We start from the raw sequence: 20,350 nt of genomic DNA, 5'->3' as shown, positions 1-20,350 counted from the left end.
TTGCTGCAAAGTGTCAGAAAATGTAATGATGACGTATAAAAACACTTACCAAAGATTTTCACTCGAAGTTAGCTTCTAATGATATTTAATACCTGATTATAGAAGATACAGTACGTAAAATTATGGGTAGAGAGTGATCTGCCCACCCCGTCCACCTGAATTCTTAGTTGTTTATGTCAGACTAATCTGTAGCATAACCCGATCGATAAATGCCGCAGCCTTCCCCAGTATAGAAACCACGAGCCGCGCCTGCAACTGAAAGAGGCCAAAAGGTTACAGACACCAGAGTCAAATAAAAATAAGTACGGATAATAGTCCAATGAAAGTATCGCGCCTTATCTCAGACACAGAACAGTGCGAGTCGTCGGATGTTGCACTAGTACTTATGTAGACTGTCAGAAATTAAGCAAAAAAGTTCAAATCAGTTCACAGGAGAAAGCGTCTGTTAACGCTGTTTCTAACTCAGTCAATTTCAAAATTTAAAGCAACCCTTCTTGTGTAGAGTACCGCCTTTCAAAGACTTTGTTTTGTGTTAGTGACAACGACAACTGTAAAATACCAAAATACTTTCCTTTGTAAGATAGGAAGCGTAAAACTCCCCAGTTACCATTAAATAGCCTATATTTTTGTGCGACTGAAGTGAGTTATGACATTATTTTGCTTCCTGATCTATGAAAGTTTGCTTATTTGTTCGAAGAGGTTAAAAACGATAGTCCAGAATAGGAATGTGTCAGAGAGTATTATCTTTGGCGCAATAAGTCGGTTGTTACGTGTATATCAGCACGAAATTACTTGGGAGGAGGTCGGCGAAATAATCGCCGGATATATGACGATCCAGTATCGTTAGCTTTTTGCTGTTCAATATGACTAGAAACAATGATGATTCTGTAAGTATCACTGACATGTTATTACTACGACTTGTCTTATTTCTTGCGTTCCTAAGCACCTTATGCGCTTTTCACAGTTCCAACAGTTGCTCAATGCATACCTGACGATTACGGAGAAATGCTTCAGACAATGTATCCATAAGAATGAAAGAGCCGAGTTGAAACTTAGAGAGGTAAATATTATTGCCATAACATGTAGCGTTTTATACATGACACATTTTCACTCAGTTACGGGACATTTTGCTCGTAACGACTGTAATAGCCCTACCGCTGATTGCGTCGTGAACAAGAAGGCTACCTAGAAGGCTAATACTGTCGTCCTGTTTCAAATGCTCACAACTTCTTCCAAATTACTCTGTTATTTGAACACTTTAATTTTTAATTATTTCTAGCTCTAATAGTCTACTAATGTGTATCTTACTTGTTCTGACTCAAACGACATATAAAAAATTGAGATTAGGAGGGTTAGCTGCTTTATTTCAATAAAACCAAAGAAAATCGCCACTATTTATCAAACCGCCATTGTAAAGTTAGCAGTGGAAGTAATAATTCTGTGATTAATTACAGAAAACTGAAAAATAATTGTAAAAAGAGTTCACTGAATGAACAGCAAGTGTGTAAATAATTATGACTGTTATATGTAAAAAATGTAGGCCTACAGTAAGTAAATCTGCTATTATTACTCTAATATTAACACATGTGACTTTATTGGACTATTGGTGAGATGTATAAAACGTACTGAAATCAGACAGCATGTGACGGAATTAGGTTTGGATAAGTGTAGTTATAACTATTAAAAACTTTTTTCCTCAAACTCATCTTATGTAGTCCTATAGTGAAATCTTTTACATAACAAACAGGATTTTCTGTTTAACATGTAACCTGAGGTAATATATTAGTATGTGTTAGCAGAAAATCTTTACAGATTATTATATAACAAAGATAGTAAAATAATGTGTGTAGAAATTGTGAAAGTATTTCCTTCAATACACGGTGAACAGACTCATGTCACTAAAGAATATTTACTGAATGTGATCCAGCTGTATTTTTAGTGTGATGTCCCTTGTGGGAGGACTGAAATCTTTAACGAATTTTGCATACTAAGTTACCTGTACATCAGTGCAAAGTATAGTGTAGTGGCTCTAGAATTAAAATTACACATTTCAGTTGCTGTGCTCCTCTATTGCCTTTTTGGTTCTCGTATTTGTGGTATTAACTGTCACTTATTGTAAAAATACTTAGCTTTTGTTGGTGGCAAGTAGCATTTATCCACAGTAATGAAATGAAGCAGTGTTTGCCTGAACAAAATAGATTGTCTTAACAGTTAAAGAGTTCATCAAATCTGAGGTTATGGATGCTTTCATAAGCAATGTAATTATTGAAGTGAATTTTAAGAGATGTTTTACTAGGTAAAACTAATCTAATTGTACTAGCAGGGAATTTCTTCACCAGAGCTCATGTGCACACGTAGCTGGCAACAGAAGTGATATTCTACAATAGTATTGCTTTCAATATCTCTTAGTCTTCATTTCTTTGTTTTTATTTTTAAGTAGCTGTTTGTTAAAAAATTTTGCAAAGCAGAAAATTGGAAACATGGGGGCAAAATTCATTAAAGGGCATCTACTGTATTGTAAATGGATTTCAGTCCTAAATTGTAGATATGTGCTTCTGAGTTCATTCAAACTGACTCCTTTGCATCTTTCTTTCTTGTTTTAGTTTGTGTAAATACTGAAATAAAAGAAAGTCATATGGCATTGTTGGTTGGGAGGTGCTGAAGGGCAGGTTCAACCACATAACTGAGAAGGCTTTTTGTTTTCCCTACGTGCAAAACAGCACTTTTCCTTTGCAAAGTGTGAGAGTTGTGTGCGTAAGTATATCTGATAAGTATAGGTGACTGTGACGGGTGTGTGTAGTGTGGAGTCATGTTTGCATTGGATGATGATGAACAAAGGGACAGGATGAAACCAAGTATCAGTATATACCCTACATCTCTTGAAGAGCACCTAGGGGCTGCCAAGCTTAGCATCCATATCTGTCAGTTTTATCACCATCAACAGTGTCATATGCCCTCTCTACCTGAGGTACTGCAGAGAGATTTGGAAGTTTAATTCAGGTCATTGTCACAATGACTCTTGGTAACAGACTTTAAAACATCACCCCTTTGCCACAAGGCAAGCAGCCAAAAGCAAGTGACATAGACAGGCAGTTGCCCATCTAAGTACTGACTAAGCATGACACTGTTTAACTTCACTGATCTGACAGGAATCAGTGTATTGAAAGAAGCAAGGCAATTGTCAGCACTGAAATGATTAAATAACATTTTTCTCCCTTTTTTTAATTTTACCTTCAGAAATGAAGGACATCATGCTTTGGAATATACAGCAAATCTTGAGAGATATAGGATGAAAACTTTGTCCTTAAAATAACATCACATTCATTCTTATATAAACACACTAGTATAAAACTCTAATTGGTGTGCCATTCACACCTGTCATGTAGTTATTCAAATGACTGTGACACATTTCAGTGACAGAGTCATAATGTTACATTCTTCCTTAAATACTCCCTGAGCAACCTTTTTTCCTCTTAACCATTTTCCAGGATAAGGATCTACATATGTTCTCTTGGCTGTGTGACTGTCTCAGTTCTTACACACATATCAGTTCTGTGAATAAACTGAAACGATTATTCTCTATACCTTCTGTTTTTTATTCAATTTTAGACCTTTATTAGTTTTTTTGAGTGATTGTAACCCTTACCAGATGCCAAGTTTGTTTTGTTTGCCAAGTTTGTTTTGTTTGCCGATGATACAAACAATGCAATAAATAACAAATCAAGTGTAGTCTTAGAAAGATCAGCCAATAAAATATTGGTGGACATTAATCACTGGTTCCTAGCCAATTCTTTGTCACTAAACTTTGAAAAAACACACTACATGCAGTTCAGAACTTGTAAGGGGTGTCCCAAGAGTATATGTCTAACATACGATGACAAGAAGATAGAAGAAGTGGACAGTGTTAAATTCTTGGGATTACAGCTTGATAATAAATTCAACTGGGAGGAGCACATCACAGAACTGCTGAAGCGTCTTAACAAATCTCTGTTTGCAATGCGAATTTTGTCAGACATAGGGGATATAAAAATGAAAAAGCTGGCATACTATGCTTACTTTCATTCCATAATGTCATATGGGATTATTTTTTGGGGTAATTCATCAAGCCAAGCTAAAGTTTTCCGGGCACAAAAACGTGCAGTAAGAATTATATATGGTGTGAACTCAAGAACATCCTGCAGAAGCCTGTTTAGGGAACTAGGGATACTAACTACAGCTTCCTTAATGAAATTTGTCATTAAAAATATATCACTTTTTCAAACCAACAGCTCAATTCATGGAATCAATACTAGAAATAAGAATAATCTTCACAAGGATTTAAAGTCACTCAGTCTTGTACAAAAAGGTGTGCATTATTCAGGAACACACATTTTCAATAACTTGCCAGCAGCCATAAAAAGCTTAACAACCAATGAAATTCAGTTTAAGAGAAGCCTAAAGGATTTATTGGTGTCCAACTCCTTCTACTCCATTGATGAATTTCTTAGTAAAACCAACTGATTTGTATATAAGTACAACATAACTTCTGCACAATTTCAGTGCAGTAATGTGTTCACTGAAAATTTGTGTGTGTGTGTGTGTGTGTGTGTGTGTGTGTGTGTGTGTGTGTGTGTGTGTGTAAGAATAATCTAACTTCTGCACCATTTCAGTGCAGTAATGTGTTCATTGTAAATAAGTATTACAGTAGTTGTATTACATGTTTATTACCTTATAAATAAATAAAATACTTTTTTATTTTAATTTCAGTGCATTAGTATTTGTAAAATGACTCTTAGTGTTCATTAAAAAATGATGATCATTCCACTTGGGACCTGTGGAATGGTACATTAGCTTATTTGTTTTAGTAGTAAATATTTGTCATGTATTGTTGTTTTTCTGACATGTTCCACATCCTGGAGGACCTCCTCACTACGGATCAATTGGAATGAAAGTAAATCTAATCTAAATCTAATCTTTGTTCCTATAGAAATAAGATGATAATATGTTACTAATGTCACATCCTGATAAATTGTACATTATTTTAGCATATCTCAAGTGAATATGTGTTCTCACTACTCTAGTCAGTCAATCATCCTTCACTGTAAAATGTGTAAACGTAAGCAAGTGTGTGTGTGTGTGTGTGTGTGTGTGTGTGTGTGTGTGTGTGTGTGTGTGTGTAGGTTTGCATGTTTTTCTGTGTATATTATACTGAGTAGCATATATCTATGGTACACCAAGTTTAGTAACAAACTGAAGCATCAGATTCTTAACAAACTTTTATTGACAACTATCTGGGTTTCACCTTTTTTTATTCGAGCAACAGGATAGTACACAAATAATTCTAACAACATCCAGAAAACTGTCACGATATATAAACAGTTCCCTGCACATCATTTGGTGATTATAATAATAATTAATAAAAACAATTAATAAAAGCGAAAAGCACATTTCCCTTGTTAATAAAGTCTTGAAAAAGCATACATTAACGAACAGAGATTTCCTACAGTTATCAAATTGTACTCCTTGTTTAAGAAGAAGGAGTACTGAGGATCAGTTTGTACAGTGTGTAAAGTCAACCTTCTACTACTGCATGCAGAAAGTGAAGGGAATAGGGAAGTATGACATTGCTAGTAAAACTATTACACAGTGAAGGATGGGAAGTGAATAAATTAAAACAGCACCGCATATGTTTGTTTCATACTTAAATGGTTACTTTTATTTATATTGAATCAATGGGTACAATTATGGTGATCTGTTTATCTTTTAGGAAGTTAATTATTGATTAGTTGTGAATGTCAGTCAGAGATGATAGTGGGCTTTGTCTGGATGGTAACCACATCAGCAGGAGTGTGCTTATTATTATTGCTGTTTGCAGTATTGCTACTGTTGATTGGTGTTCCTTCATTATTCTCTAGCTTAGTGTGAAATCTAAGTTTTCTAGAATTTAACATTACTTATCTGGTAAGTTAATTAGCTTCAGAAAAACCAAAACACAATATTATAAAGTTTGATGACTGTCTATCTAATGAATAGCGTCAGTGTGTCAAAAACAACACATTAACATACTCAAAATCTGCTATTGCATAGTGTAGTACTAAGTTCAATTCTTGACATCTTTTAATTAACCTGTTTTCCAGTAAAACTAGATACATTAATAGGATCATTATATTGAAAGCAATAGTCTGAATAATAATTCTAAGTGAGGCAAAGTCTAATTAATGTTTTATGGGATTGCTGGTATAGCCAACCAATAAGTTATATCATATCTACCTAAAAGAATGCAGAATGTTGTACCTAGTAATTCAGCCTGCATATAAGCCACCTTCTGTGTAACATACTAAAAACAGAATTACTTGTTTTTGTGGATGACACTAGCATTCTAATCATCCAAACATTCACACAGAAACAGAAGAAGTGATAAACAGTGTTCTTAAAAGTATCATTGACTTGTTTCCTATTAATTGTCTCATCCTCAATTTTAAAAAGACACTACATATTCAGTTCTGCACATCTGGTGGTATTACACCAATATGTGTAACATCTACATCTACATCTACATTTATACTCCACAAGCCACCCAACGGTGTGTGGCGGAGAGCACTTTATGTGCCACTGTCATTACCTCCCTTTCCTGTTCCAGTCGCGTATGGTTCATGGGAAAAACGACTGTCTGAAAGCCTCCGTGCATGCTCTAATCTCTCTAATTTTACATTCGTGATCTCTTCGGGAGGTATAAGTAGGGGGAAGCAATATATTCGATACCTCATCCAGAAACGCACCCTCTCGAAACCTGGCGAGCAAGCTACACCGCGATGCAGAGCGCCTCTCTTGCAGAGTCTGCCACTTGAGTTTCTTAAACATCTCCGTAACGCTATCATGGTTACCAAATAACCCTGTGACGAAACGCGCCGCTCTTCTTTGGATCTTCTCTATCTCCTTCGTCAACCCAATCTGGTACGGATCCCACACTGATGAGCAATACTCAAGTATAGGTCGAACGAGTGTTTTGTAAGCCACCTCCTTTGTTGATGGACTACATTTTCTAAGGACTCTCCCAATGAATCTCAACCTGGTACCCGCCTTACCAACAATTAATTTCATATGATCATTCCACTTCAAATCGTTCCGCACGCATACTCCCAGATATTTTACAGAAGTAACTGCTACCAGTGTTTGTTCTGCTATCATATAGTCATACAATAAAGGATCCTTCTTTCTATGTATTCGCAATACATTATATTTGTCTATGTTAAGTGTCAGTTGCCACTCCCTGCACCAAGTGCCTATCTGCTGCAGATCTTCCTGCATTTCGCTACAATTTTCTAATGCTGCAACTTCTCTGATGAGGAAATAACAAATATGATGAAAACATCAAAATTCTTAGGTATCCATACTGCTGGGAATTTAAGCTGGTGGAACACTTTTTGGAACTCCTAAAACAACTTAGTTCAGCCACATTTCCACTTAGAATCATGGCAAATCTTAGGAGACAGAAGTCTGTAAGTGACATATTTTGCGTATTTTTATTAAATAATGTCATATTTAATAATGTTCTGGGGTAATTCATTTTTCAGAAAGAAAGTCTCCTTTGCTTGAAAATGTGCAAATCAAAAGGTACAATGATGTGTATAATTACAATACCAGAAGGAAAAATGACATTCCTTACTCAACATTAAGGTTGTCTTTCACACAGCAAAGAGTGCACAATGCTACAACAAAAGTTTTGGCAACTTATCCAATGGTATAAAATGTCAGACAGACAGCAAACTAAAATTTGAAAACAAATGGAGTAAATAAGATGGAAACTTAAAAATTCCTTAACAATTCTTTCTATTCTGTAGAAGAATTTGTATTATAGTAATGTGTAAAGGTATTGGGTAGGAATTACTAACCTACATCTGCATGTTTTTTAAACAAAAAAACACTTAGAAATGTTCAGCATGTGACCATGTTTACAAATTAATTTGTGATGTGAATGTAAAAGACTCCTTCCACATGATCACAATTTATTACGCAATGTAATCCACACAACATGTAACTATTAACTGATAGATCCAGGTACACACACACTACATATGCACTATACAGATATTTGAGCAAAAATGAACATCATCATCATCATCATCATCATTATCATTTAAGACTGATTATGCCTTTCAGCGTTCAGTCTGGAGCATAGCCCCCCTTATACAGTTCCTCCATGATCCCCTATTCAGTGCTAACATTGGTGTCTCTTCTGATGTTAAACCTATTACTTCAAAATCATTCTTAACCGAATCCAGGTACCTTCTCCTCGGTCTGCCCCGACTCCTCCTACCCTCTACTGCTGAATCCATGAGTCTCTTGGGTAACCTTGCTTCTCCCATGCGTGTAACATGACCCCACCATCTAAGCCTGTTCGCCCTGACTGCTACATCTATAGAGTTCATTCCCAGTTTTTCTTTGATTTCCTCATTGTGGACACCCTCCTGCCATTGTTCCCATCTACTAGTACCTGCAATCATCCTAGCTACTTTCATATCTGTAACCTCAACCTTGTTGATAAGGTAACCTGAATCCACCCAGCTTTCGCTCCCATACAACAAAGTTGGTCGAAAGATTGATCGGTGCACAGATAACTTAGTCTTGGTACTGACTTCCTTCTTGCAGAAGAGAGTAGATCGTAGCTGAGCGCTCACTGCATTAGCTTTGCTACCCCTCGCTTCCAGTTCTTTCACTATGTTGCCATCCTGTGAGAATATGCATCCTAAGTACTTGAAACCGTCCACCTGTTCTAACTTTGTTCCTCCTATTTGGCACTCAATCCGTTTATATTTCTTTCCCACTGACATTACTTTCGTTTTGGAGATGCTAATCTTCATACCATAGTCCTTACATTTCTGATCTAGCTCTGAAATATTACTTTACAAACTTTCAATCGAATCTGGCATCACAACTAAGTCATCCGCATATGCAAGACTGCTTATTTTGTGTTCACATATCTTAATCTCACCCAGCCAGTCTATTGTTTTCAACATATGATCCATAAATAATATGAACAACAGTGGAGACAGGTTGCAGCCTTGTCTTACCCCTGAAACTACTCTGAACCAAGAACTCAAATTACCGTCAATTCTAACTGCTGCCTGACTATCCATGTAAAGACCTTTAATTGCTTGCAGAAGTTTGCCTCCTATTCCATAATCTTGTAGAACAGACAATAACTTCCTCCTAGGAACTCGGTCATATGCCTTTTCTAGATCTATAAAGCATAGATACAATTCCCTGTTCCACTCATAACACTTCTCCATTATTTGCCGTAAGCTAAAGATCTGGTCCTGACAAGCTCTAAGAGGCCTAAACCCACACTGATTTTCATCCAATTGGTCCTCAACTAATACGCGCACTTTCCTTTCAACAATACCTGAGAAGATTTTACCCACAACCCCGATTAAAGAGATACCTCTGTAGTTGTTACAATCTTTTCTGTTTCCATGTTTAAAGATTGGTGTGATTACTGCTTTTGTCCAGTCTGATGGAACCTGTCCCGACTCGTAGGCCATTTCAGTTATCCTGTGTAGCCATTTAAGACCTGACATTCCACTGTATTTGATGAGTTCCGACTTAATTTCATCCACCCCAGCCGCTTTATTGCATTGCAATCTATTGACCATTTTTCCACTTCCTCAAATGTGATCTTATTTCCATCATCATCCCTATCCCATTCTACCTCGAAATCTGAAACATTACTGATCGCATTTTCACCTACATTGAGCAACTCTTCAAAATATTCCCTTCATCTGCCCAAGGCATCCACAGGATTCACCAGCAGTTTTCCTGACCTGTCCAAAATACTTGTCATTTCCTTCTTACCTCCCTTTCGAAGACTGCTAATTACACTCCAGAATGGTTTTCCAGCAGCTTGACCCATAGTCTCCAACCTGTTTCCAAAGTCTTCCCACGATTTCTTCTTGGATGCTCCAATTATCTGTTTGGCTTTGTTTCTTTCTTCAACATAACTCTCTCTGTCTACCTGGGTTCTGGTATGTAGCCATTTTTGATATGCCTCCTTTTTCCTTTTACAGGCTGCCTTGACTGTATCATTCCACCAAGCTGTTTGCTTCATCCTACTTTTACACACTACTGTTCAAAGACATTCTTTAGCCACTTCTAGTACTGTGTCCCTGTACCTTGTCCATTCCTTTTCCAATGACTGTAATTGACTACATTCAACTAACTGGTACCTTTCTGAGATCGCTGTTATGTACTTTTGCCTGATTTCCTTATCCTGAAGTTTCTCCACTCTTATCCTCCTACATATGGACCTGACCTCCTGCACTTTCGGCCTCACAATCCCAATTTCACTGCAGATTAAATAATGATCAGTGTCATCAAAGAATCCCCTGAATACACGTGTGTCCCTCACAGCCTTCCTGAATTCCTGATCTGTTATTATACAGTCAATGACAGATCTGGTTCCCCTGCCTTCCCAAGTATACTGGTGAATGTTCTTATGTTTAAAAAAGGAGTTTGTGATTACTAAGCCCATACTGGCACAGAAATCCAAGAGTTGTTTCCCGTTCCTGTTGGCCTCCATATCCTCTCCAAATTTACCCATAACCTTTTCATACCCTTCTGTTCGATTTCCAATCCTGGCGTTAAAATCACCCATGAGCAGAACACTGTCCTTGTCCTTTACTCTAACAACTACATTGCTGAGTGCCTCATAAAAACTATCCATCTTATCTTGGTCTGTCCCATCACAATGCGAATATACTGACACAATCCTAATTTTCTTGCTAGACACTGTCAAATCTATCCACATCAGTCGTTCGTTTACATACCTTATTGCAACTACACTGGGTTCAATTTCTTTCCTGATGTAAAGCCCTACACACCATTGTGCTATCCCTGCTTTGACTCCTGACAGGTAGACCTTGTATTCTCCCACTTCCTCTTCTTTCTCACCCCTTACCCGAATGTCACTAACAGCTAAAACGTCCAGCCCCATCTTACTTGCAGCCTCTGCCAGCTCTACCTTCTTCCCAGAGTAGCTACCATTGATATTAATAACTCCCCATCTCATTGCCATTTGCTTGCCAAGTCATATCTTAGGAGTCCCTGGTTTGTCAGTTAGAGGTGGGACTCTGTCACCTCCAAAGGTCCGAGGCATTTTGCTCTGATTGTTGCCAGCATCATATTTAAAGTACCAGGGAAGCAGGTTGCTAGCCTTACTTGCCCCGAGTCCCATTGGGTTTTACCCCTAACGGCTGAGGGACTAACCGGTGGATTTGGTAGTCTTTGCCGTATGAGCACAAAGGTGACAATGACTTAGAATATGTCCGAGATGCCCAGCCTTATTCCAAAGTAACTGGTATCCCGACTGTCAGGACCACTTACTTGGCCACTCATACTCATACTCATGAACGAATAAATAATATTAATTATTAGCAGCAGTGTAGTCTTAGCAGGTGGAGTGGTTCCAGCTTTCTATATTTTACATTCTCAGAAAAGAGAACTGTTTCTGTTTCTTGGATAAATGATGAAAGACCATTTGTACATAATGAGTGTCAACCCAATATTGATCTCTGTGCCAAATTTGTAGAGATTATTTGCCATTCTGAAGATGATGTTTTATTGTGTACATTCACTGAGTTTTTTAATGCGACCTTCCGCATCATTTTGGTGAGACAGGATAAAACCAGTTACCAGAAAGGTGTCTGACACTATAATATTTGAGCTTGTGTGAGAGAATCCTGTGTACAGCACAATCAAATGCTTTTGACATGCAAGGAATATAGCAGTTTGCAATATTTTATCTAACCTGATTTGTGAATTGAAAAGTAGCATGTTGTGTGGAGAGTTTCTTTGGAAACATGGAGACTGACTAAGAAATCACATTGTGAGAGGTGCATTATGGTTTTTACAAATATAATATTTTCCAGCACCTTTGAAAAAGATGTAAGTCATGAGACCACTCAGGAACTAATAATATCTGACTGATCCTTTTAAAATACAAACTAAGACTGACTATATTATTTTGAGAGTGGTATGTTATGCTTCTTACTAACATAGTCTTTTCCAATACCTCTGAAGAAGAGGTAACTAGTGAGACAGCTCAATCATTATTCATATTTATCTTTCTATCTGTCTTGTAAAGAGATATGGGAAAAAAAATTTTCATTCCGCCCGGAAATGTCCCTTACAATAATGATGTCCTGTGCATGTGACTGAATACATTGCATACATGGGAAGAAGATAATTTTAGTACTTTGCTTTAGACAGGAGACACTTCCATAGGAATTTGCAGTTTCACGGAGTTAATTACATTCTTAATTTCTTTGCTAGAGCATGGAGTAACTGTGATTTACCTGTATGCATGTTGCATTGCTTTTTCTCCACGTATTCTGTTGCTTTATCTCTTGAGCTGTCCACGTCAATCTTCTGAGATACTTCCAAGAACTGATTATTAAATAATTTGGCCTCCTGGCTGCTATCATTTTGCTTATTTTCTTTAATAATGAAGTCCTCATATTCCATACATGATTTTCTAGTTACTCTTTTAACTACTGTCCACATATATTTAAATTTATTATCTGAATTATTAATTTCAGATATTTTTTGAGGTTTCCTTAAGTCATCAAAGTATTTCTTGTAATATTTCATCAGTCCTAGTTCTCTATTTGTCTCAACCAATCCAAACAATCTACTTTTCCTTGGTCACTATATTTTTTATTACTTATGTAATGTGGTGCTTTCTTATGTCTTATTAGTGCTATACCTTTTGTTTTCTTGAGAAATTAGCTGTTAAATAGTCTAAATTTGGAATTGACATCAGTCCTATTATACATATCTTCTCAGATAACTTGCAGCAAGGCTGCATTAAATTTTTCTGTTGCCTTTCATTAATTACTCTGTTTTCCACAATACCACTTCATTGTAATCAAATGCATTATTTATTAGTGTATTGCTTTTATATGTAATGTCAGTGGGAAAATTAAAAAAAGAATAATTCTAATAAGTGTTAACAAAAAATTGAAAACTATTTACATTATCTGATCTTTCAGAAAATCAGTACGAAATCTCCACAGGCTTTTACCAGATTTCTTTTGTCTACTAGGTGGCATGGCATAATAATGACTCAAGTTTTATGTGAAAGTTTCTCAGTTGGGCTCTACGTACTGTATCAGTTCTAAATGATTTCCCCAGCAGCAGCAGTTCAAAAGTAAAGGATTCCAGTTGTTGACCTAAGCAGAAACTGCTAGTTTCAATAGTTCTGATTCCTGCATTATTTTTGACATACATGACAGCTCCTCCTTCGTTCATGTTTTTTTTTAGAGAAATGGGCTGCTGATTTATAATCCTCTTTATTTAAAATGCAGATCCCTGTATTAAAATGGTACACAGGTAAACATAATGCACCAACTTCCTTGTAACATTCTGGATTATTTAAAGAGATAAGCATGTTGTACTGCAGTGATCAATACTTGGGCATAGGTTTCTAGACTGTAAGCAACTGCCTTAATTCAGAGTGCAAACTAGAAACTTATCCTGTATGAAAATTACAGTTCAGTTGCATGTAGAGATGATCAGAGGAGATAGGTAACAAAAGACAGTTAAGTGTGGATAATGTAGAGAGTTGTAAATATTGAATAAAATTATTAATTTCAGTGTAAGAAGTTGCCCCAGTTTTAAAAGATATCTCTAACAAGACATAAAAATTGCATATGGGAGAATACATTTTAATATGCATAGAAATATTTTCTACTAACTCATTATTGTAGCCATATTCTTTGTGCTTTTAGGTTACTTTACATTAATTTAGTTTATTGCTGATACTGGATATTTTATGTGAATATTCTTAGATCTTCCAGTTCATGTTCAGCCTTATAATATATGTTTAAATTGATTTACTACAGGGCTATTACAAATGATTGAAGCGATTTCATAAATTCACTGTAGCTCCATTCATTGACATATGGTCACAACACACTACAGATACGTAGAAAAACTCATAAAGTTTTGTTTGGCTGAAGCCGCACTTCAGGTTTCTGCCGTCAGAGCGCTCGAGAGCGCAGTGAGACAAAATGGCGACAGGAGCCGAGAAAGCGTATGTCGTGCTTGAAATGCACTCACATCAGTCAGTCATAACAGTGCAATGACACTTCAGGACGAAGTTCAACAAAGATCCACCAACTGCTAACTCCATTCGCCGATGGTATGCACAGTTTAAAGCTTCTGGATGCCTCTGTAAGGGGAAATCAATGGGTCGGCCTGCAGTGAGCGAAGAAACGGTTGAACGCGTGCGGGCAAGTTTCATGCGTAGCCCGCGGAAAATTGGCTCATGCCAGAACTGGAGACTGACAGCGCTGACTTCATCCTTCAACAGGATGGTGCTCCACCGCACTTCCATCATGATATTCGGCATTTCTTAAACAGGAGATTGGAAACCCGATGGATCGGTCATGGTGGTTCTCATGATCAGCAATTCATGTCATGGCCTCCACGCTCTCCCGACTTAACCCCATGTGATTTCTTTCTGTGGGGTTATGTGAAAGATTCAGTGTTTAAACCTCCTCTACCAAGAAACGTGCCAGAACTGCGAGCTCGCATCAACGATGCTTTCGAACTCATTGATGGGGACATGCTGCGCCGACTGTGGGAGGAACTTGATTATCGGCTTGATGTCTGCCGAATCACTAAAGGGGCACATATCAAACATTTGTGAATGCCTAAAAAAACTTTTTGAGTTTTTGTATGTGTGTGCAAAGCATTGTGAAAATATCTCACATAATAAAGTTATTGTAGAGCTGTGAAATCGCTTCAATCATTTGTAATAACCCTGTATATGTGTTTCAGTATATATTATTGGGCACTTTTTTAGCTGCTCTGAATTTTGCTTCTTGTGTCAATACAAATGCATGAATGTTATGTCGACACTAAACACTTTAGATCTAAATGAGACCACACATTAAAAATCAAAAGCAATGAGAAAGAAAACTTGCTGGCTTTTGCAATAAAGCCTCCCTCGAGCTAGAGTACACACACACACACACACACACACACACACACACACACACACACACACAAATTGTAGTAGTTTATAATAGAGGCCATGAGGTTACAGGAATATAGGAAGTGTTGCAAGGATAACGCCCATCTGTGAAGTTCTGAAAAGCTGGTGGTAGAGGGAAGGACACAGATAGCCCAGATTTTGAATCAGCCATTTAATATGAGCATGTTGTACCCCTCTGCATGTTGTGTCACTGGCTAGGCAACTTTGTTCGTGGTCACAATTTGATGGTGGCCATTCATTCTACTGGACAGCTGGTTGGTTGTCATACTGACATAAAGAGTTGTGCAGTGATTGTAGTAGAGTTTGCATATCACATGGTTGCTTTTGCAGATGGCCCTGCCTCTAATGAAGTAGGATAATTCTTTGATAGGACTGGAGTAGGAAGTGCTAGGGGAGTGTTTTAGGCAGGTCTTGCATCCAGGTCTTCCACAGGAATAAGATCCCTGTGGCAAGGACTTGGGAGTGGGAGTGATATAAGGATGGACTAGGATGCTGTGAAGGTAGGATATGTGATGGAACACTATTTTAGGAAAAGTGGGAAGTATCTTGGCAAGGATGTCCCACATTTCACAGCATGGCAATAGATAACCATACCCCTGGTAAAGGATATGGTTCAGTTGTTCCATTCCCTGGTGATAATGAATGACTGAGGGAGTAATAATTTGCAGCTGATTCCTGAGGGATGGTGGCAGTATTAGGAGTAATTAAAAATATAGCACATGAAACATATTTGTGGACTGGGTTTGGGGGTTAATGCCCATTTGTGAAGGCCCCTGTGAAACCTTCAGCATACTGGGAAAGGGAGTTTTCGTTACTGCAGATACACAGTCCACAGGTGGCCAGGCAGTATGGGAGGGATTTTTTGGTGTGGAATGGATGACAGATGTCAAAATGTAGGTACTGTTGGTGGTTAGTGCATTTAATGGGAACAGAGATGTGGATAGAGCAATCTGAGAGGTGGAGGTCAATGACTAGGAAAGTGGCACATTGGCACATTGGGTTGAGGAGGACCAGTTGAAACGGGTGGGAGAGAAGGTGTTAAAGTTATGATAAAATGAGGATAGGCTGTCTTGGCTCTGAGTCCAGGTCATGAAGGTACCATCAATGAACCTGAACCTGACAAGGAGTTTGGGAGTTTGAAATGCTAGGAAAGTTTCCTCCAGATGGCCCATAAAAACATTGGCATAGGAAGGTGACATGCAGGTCCCAATGGCCGTGCTGCAAATATGTGTATATACCTTTTCTTCAAAGAGATAGTAGTTTTGTGTCATAATATAGTTGATAAGTTGTATGAGGAATGAGATAGTGGGTTTGGAGTCTGAAGGACACTGAGAGAGGTAATTGTCAACAGCAACAAAGTCATGTGCGTGAGGGTTCTTGGTGTATAGGGAGCTGCCGTCAACAGTAATGAGTAGGGATACACAAGGTAAAGTGTTGAAGATGGTGGATATTCTGTGAGGAAAGTGGTTAGTATCTACGAAGTGAGAGGCTAGGTTTCAGGTAGTGGGTCGGAAATGTTGATCAACAGGAGCAGAAATTCTGTCAGTAGCAGTACAATAACCAGTTACAATGAAGTACCCATGATTGTTTGGTTTATGGACTTTGGGGAGAGCATATAGAGAGAGGATGTGTGGGGTGTCACTTTTGGATGAGGATAGACATCAACTTTTAGGAGAGGTTATGGGTGGTGGTTAGTGTTTAATGTCCCATCAACAAAGAGGTCATTAGAGACGGACCGCAAGCTCGGGTTAGGGAAGGATTGGGAAGGAAATCAGCCATGCCCTTTCAAAGGAACCATCCTGGCATTTGCCTGAAACGATTTAGGGAAATCACGGAAAACCTAAATCAGGATGGCTGGAGACAGGATTGAACCGTCGTCCTCCCGAATGCGAGTAGAGTGTGCTAGCCACTGCGCCACCTCGCTCGGTGGAGAGGTTTTGGTGTGGACCTAAGAATTTCATTGGGGATTGGAGGTTATGTTAAACTTCTAGAATGGGATCACTATGACAGAGTTTATAGATGGAGGAGTCATACAATTTTCAGAAGCCTTCTGTCAGGTAATAAATATGATTTATCATGACAGTGGTGGAACCTTTCTCTGGAAGGAGGATTACATCAGGATATGTTTTGAGGTTGTTTATGGCTACCCCTTCTTCTGCTGAAAGGTTACTGTTCTTAGGAAGAGAAGGATGAGGTGGGCAAGTTGGAGGTAAGGAATTTCTGGAAGATGACTAGGGGCTTGTTAGGTGGTAGGGTGGAGGGTGAATTAGATGGTGGTATGAACTGGTAGAAGCAAAGTTTAGTGTCAAGATCAGGTTGGTTTTGGTTGGAAGGATTGCTGGCAGTATGTCAGTTGTCTGACCCTATCACTTACAAACTCTGCCATAGCAATTGAATCCCAGTAGCCCGACATAACCTACAATCCCCACTGAAATTCTTAATCCCATGCAACAACTTATCCCTTGAGTCAATCCACATCTCAAATACTGCACGGCCACCTAGGGGTGGCATATCTGCAGTGACAAGAACTCCTTCCCCAGTACGCTGAAGGCATTACCAGGGCCTTCACAGACAAATAATACCCCTCCCACCCCCAAACCTAGCCTAAAAACAGATTTCTGTGCTATATGTTACCACACCCTTCAGTCTGCTGCCATCAACAAGAATCAGCAACAAAAGATTGCTTCCTTATCACCCATTATCATCCATGACTGGATGACTGGAATAACTGACCCTTATCTTTCACTAGAGCTTTTTATCTATCACATTCTGTCAAATGAGGGATAGCCTACTCATGATGCTTCCCACCCTTCCTAAAGTAGTGTTCTGTCACGCACCCAACCTACAAAACACCCTAGTCGATCCCTATCCCACACCCATTGCCAGAACCTTGGATCAAATCCCTGTGGAAAACCCTACCCACCCACCTAATCATACTCTAGTCCTGTCACATATGTATCCCACCCCAGTGGAGATGCAAGCAGCCAATCTGCTGCAATGACTGTGCAGCTTGTTACATCAGTGTGACAATAAACCAACTGTCCATCAGAATGAATGGCCACTGCCAGAACGAAGTTGACCACCCAGTGGCATAACATGTAGCTTGGCACATGTTTGACTTCAATGGCTGTTTCACAACACAGGCCATCTGGATCCTTCCCTCCACCACCAGCTTTCTTAAGCTACACAGATGGGAGTTATCCTTGCAACACTTACTCTGCTGTTGCAGCTCTTCTGGCCTCAATCTCTGTTAACCCACTGTCTCCACACCATCTGCCCAACAGTTTCCCATTCCCCTGTCATATCACCTCCTCCAAGTTTATGTTACACGACACCTAAATTGTGCACTGCACCCTACCCTCTCCGACAACCTGTCTAGCATGTACATTTACCACCTCTCGCTCCTTCACTCCTAATCAAAATACAGGCTGCCTCTCTCTGAGCCACTAGCTACCCTCACCCCTCAACCCCTCTTCCATTTACATTTGACCAGGAGCTTTCTACCATAATTATGTATATTATATAGTGTTCTTAGTTTAGAAAAACATTTTTTAATTGTATTTAAACTAGTAACTATGTTTCAGGTTCGACGTTATGAGGCCTGTGTAAAACGAGAAATGAAGCTGTACAGAGAAGATATGTACAATAAAAATACAGAGTGGAAGACAGAATGAAATTTTATTGTCTGTGTATGTATTTAGATACAGTGTAAATGAAATGGATTTTATAAGTGACATTTTCTGATAAATGTAATACTTACAAATAAACTCTGTTTCTCTTCTCAAGTTAGTTCCTATTAGTCAGTCTTATTTGAAGGAAACATTGTCATATATATTAGGTTTTACATCAGTTATTTCTTGTAAGAGTCATCTTTTTTTTCTCTCAAAAAGAAGTCTTGAGCGGCTAATGTGCAGTATGATAGCTTATGAGACAGGAAGGTAGTCAAGACCCAGACTGAATTTGCATCCCAGGTTAACAAGCATTCATCTGGTAAACAAGTGTGCCTGATTGGTGTCCTCAGTCAGATAAATTTCTATGCTAAGAAAATGCTGCAGTAATTAACACCTCGCCCATAAAAACACACTACTCAAAACTTTAAAATATGGAAACACACAGAACAAAATGTAAAGAAGACTGCCTCCTTTCTGTATCTAGTTGAATCAACAAGAAAGGAAGCCAGACACAGAATCTAAAAGCCAAAGGTGTGTCGTTACCCATCACTGGGAAAACCTGCCACAGGTTTGACCATGATGAAAATGAAAATATGAGTCTTTCATATGACCATGGCAAAAAGACTGTCACATTAACATAGTATTATATCAGCCATATGACAGCCATTTTATCATACCAGGCTGTCAGATAAAACAGTGAGGTGTTCCATGATCACAAACAAATATACTGAAATGAGACACTCTGTGATATTTTATTGTACGGATTAACTGGCTTAACAAATTAATCATGGAGGTGTACTCCAAGAGAGTTACTAAAGCTTACACCAAAGGTCATCTCATCAGTGCACACAGGATACAAGACTGACCTTCAGGATCCATTGGTAAGCTGCTTTAAGAACTTAAATGGATGAACTTGATCTCATCAGTTAGATTTCATTTTTCTGAAATGGATGCCCCCATAAATTGTTGTAACTCTTCTTTTATGAGGTTCATCAGTCAGATAGGTGTCCTATGGATAGTTTTCTGTAAACAGAGAGTGTTTCTTCTTGATCTAATGGAGGGCAGAACTACTGGAACCAGAGAATTCAGGATGAGTGTTGGAAACATGGTACATCTGGCATCTTTTGCACCCAAAACATGCTGCATAAATTTAAATTTGATTCATAGAAAATAGTATTAACCCTCTTTTTTGCCTTGATCTCTCTCTCTCTCTCTCTCTCTCTCTCTGTGTGTGTGTGTGTGTGTGTGTGTGTGTTTGTGTGTGTGTGTGTGTGTGTGAATGCTTGACAGAATGGGTAACTGATGCAGCAAACCTGTCATTAATGACGTTCAGGATATTTCACTTCTAAATATAGCATAAATATAGAAAAATCCCCATACAGGTAAACTTCTTTTCTTTTAATAACAGGTTCAATAGACAAGGACTGAGGGACAAAACTCCTCAGAGAAAATGACCATATTGATTAAACTCTGTGAAGGGAACCCTGTATTCATATGCTAATTCTTCATGTGAATGCAATGTAGTAAGGTTACTGGTCTTCAGGTTGCAGCAAAAATTTTATGTGATGAAATACTGTAGTGAAAACCTTGCAATGGGACTTGGATGTTATAAACAGAATGTAATGTTTGAAAAGTTGTTAAAGTG

At 38.3% G+C, this 20,350-nt stretch overlaps 1 long non-coding RNA gene across 1 annotated transcript; it reads left to right on the top strand.

The window, feature by feature from the left end:
* The first annotated feature begins 776 nt into the window (after nt 1-776).
* On the top strand, nt 777-18,741 carry LOC126183185 (uncharacterized). The gene is made up of 3 exons (XR_007536701.1): nt 777-887; nt 965-1,060; nt 18,619-18,741. It is a non-coding gene; the product is annotated as an uncharacterized LOC126183185 (long non-coding RNA).
* Nucleotides 18,742-20,350: the final 1,609 nt, after the last annotated feature.

This window comes from Schistocerca cancellata, chromosome 4 (genome assembly GCF_023864275.1).
Source record: "Schistocerca cancellata isolate TAMUIC-IGC-003103 chromosome 4, iqSchCanc2.1, whole genome shotgun sequence".
NCBI lineage: Eukaryota > Metazoa > Arthropoda > Insecta > Orthoptera > Acrididae > Schistocerca > Schistocerca cancellata.
The sequence above is the reverse complement of the archived record's forward strand: the minus strand, read 5'-3'. Positions and strand labels throughout refer to the sequence as shown.